The sequence below is a fragment of the Hippocampus guttulatus genome, unplaced genomic scaffold, assembly GCF_054856545.1.
Source record: "Hippocampus guttulatus isolate MCC_2025c unplaced genomic scaffold, RoL_Hgut_1.0 HiC_scaffold_25, whole genome shotgun sequence".
Classification (NCBI taxonomy): domain Eukaryota; kingdom Metazoa; phylum Chordata; class Actinopteri; order Syngnathiformes; family Syngnathidae; genus Hippocampus; species Hippocampus guttulatus.
In genome coordinates, this window is record NW_028233884.1 from 1,003,499 (window position 1) to 1,006,167 (window position 2,669).

Consider the following 2,669-nt stretch of genomic DNA (forward strand, 5'->3'; position numbering starts at 1 on the left):
GGTCATCCTGAACTAAATACATGTTGAAGTGTGTGCATAAGTCCTTTGGTTTAGGCGTGACACTCAATTTGAGTTTTTATTGCTTTAAATGCATTTTCACCCCGAGCTGAGCGCGCTTTCTGACTTTGAATGTATCTTAATAGGAATGAGATGTGTGGTCAAATTAATGCTTATTTAGGCTTCAGGAGGTCATCCTGAACAAAATACATGTTGAAGTGTGTGCATAAGTCCTTTTGTTTAGGCGTGACACTCAATTTGCGTTTTTTTTTTTTGCTTTAAATGCATTTTCAGCCCGAACTGAGCACGTTTTGTGAGTTTGAATGTATCTTCATAGGAATGAGTTGTATGGTCAAATTAATGCTCATTTAGGCTTCAGGTGGTCATCCTGAACTAAATACATGTTGAAGTGTGTGCATAAGTCCTTTGGTTTAGGCGTGACACTCAATTTGAGTTTTTATTGCTTTAAATGCATTTTCAGCCCGAGTTGAGCACGTTTTGTGAGTTTGAATGTATCTTCATAGGAATGAGTTGTGTGGTCAAATTAATGCTCATTTAGGCGTCAGGTGGTCATCCTGAACAAAATACATGTTGAAGTGTGTGCATAAGTCCTTTGGTTTAGGCGTGACACTCAATTTGAGTTTTTATTGCTTTAAATGCATTTTCAGCCCGAGCTGAGCACGTTTTGTGAGTTTGAATGTATCTTCATAGGAATGAGTTGTGTAGTCAAATTAATGCTCATATGGGCTTCAGGAGGTCATCCTGAACAAAATACATGTTGAAGTGTGTGCATAAGTCCTTTGGTTTAGGCGTGACACTCAATTTGAGTTTTTATTGCTTTAAATGCATTTTCAGCCCGAGTTGAGCACGTTTTGTGAGTTTGAATGTATCTTCATAGGACTGAGTTGTGTGGTCAAATTAATGCTCATTTAGGCTTCAGGTGGTCATCCTGAACTAAATACATGTTGAAATGTGTGCATAAGTCCTTTGGTTTAGGCGTGACACTCAATTTGAGTTTTTATTGCTTTAAATGCATTTTCAGCCCGAGCTGAGCACGTTTTGTGAGTTTGAATGTATCTTTATAGGAATGAGTTGTGTAGTCAAATTAATGCTCATATGGGCTTCAGGAGGTCATCCTGAACAAAATACATGTTGAAGTGTGTGCATAAGTCCTTTGGTTTAGGTGTGACACTCAATTTGAGTTTTTATTGCTTTAAATGCATTTTCAGCCCGAGCTGAGCACGTTTTGTGAGTTTGAATGTATCTTCATAGGAATGAGATGTGTAGTCAAATTAATGCTCATTTAGGCTTCAGGTGGTCATCCTGAACTAAATACATGTTAAAGTGTGAGCATAAGTCCTTTGGTTTAGGCGTGACACTCAATTTGAGTTTTTATTGCTTTAAATGCATTTTCAGCCCGAGTTGAGCACGTTTTGTGAGTTTGAATGTATCTTCATAGGAATGAGTTGTGTGGTCAAATTAATGCTCATTTAGGCGTCAGGTGGTCATCCTGAACAAAATACATGTTGAAGTGTGCGCATAAGTCCTTTGGTTTAGGCGTGACACTCAATTTGAGTTTTTATTGCTTTAAATGCATTTTCAGCCCGAGCTGAGCACGTTTTGTGAGTTTGAATGTATCTTCATAGGAATGAGTTGTGTAGTCAAATTAATGCTCATATGGGCTTCAGGAGGTCATCCTGAACAAAATACATGTTGAAGTGTGTGCATAAGTCCTTTGGTTTAGGCGTGACACTCAATTTGAGTTTTTATTGCTTTAAATGCATTTTCAGCCCGAGTTGAGCACGTTTTGTGAGTTTGAATGTATCTTCATAGGAATGAGTTGTGTAGTCAAATTAATGCTCATATGGGCTTCAGGAGGTCATCCTGAACAAAATACATGTTGAAGTGTGTGAATAAGTCCTTTGGTTTAGGTGTGACACTCAATTTGAGTTTTATTGCTTTAAATGCATTTTCAGCCCGAGCTGAGCACGTTTTGTGAGTTTGAATGTATCTTTATAGGAATGAGTTGTGTGGTAAAAATTAATGCTCATTTAGGGTTCAGGTGGTCATCCGGAACTAAATACATGTTGAAGTGTGTGCATAAGTCGTTTGGTTTAGGTGTGACACTCAATTTGAGTTTTTATTGCTTTAAATGCATTTTCAGCCCGAGCTGAGCGCGCTTTCTGACTTTGAATGTATCTTCATAGGAATGAGTTGTGTGGTCAAATTATTGCTGATTTAGGCTTCAGGAGGTTATCCTGAACAAAATACATGTTGAAGTGTGTGCATAAGTCCTTTGGTTTAGGCGTGACACTCAATTTGATTTTTTTATTGCTTTAAATGCATTTTCAGCCCGAGCTGAACGCGTTTTGTGAGTTTGAATGTATCTTCATAGGAATGAGTTGTGTGGTCAAATTAATGCTTATTTAGGCTTCAGGAGGTCATCCTGAACAAAATACATGTTGAAGTGTGTGCATAAGTCCTTTTGTTTAGGCGTGACACTCAATTTGAGTTTGTATTGCTTTAAATGCATTTTCAGCCCGAGCTGAGCACGTTTTGAGAGTTTGAATGTATCTTTATAGGAATGAGTTGTGTGGTCAAATTAATGCTCATATGGGCTTCAGGAGGTCATCCTGAACTAAATACATGTTGAAGTGTGTGCATAAGTCCTT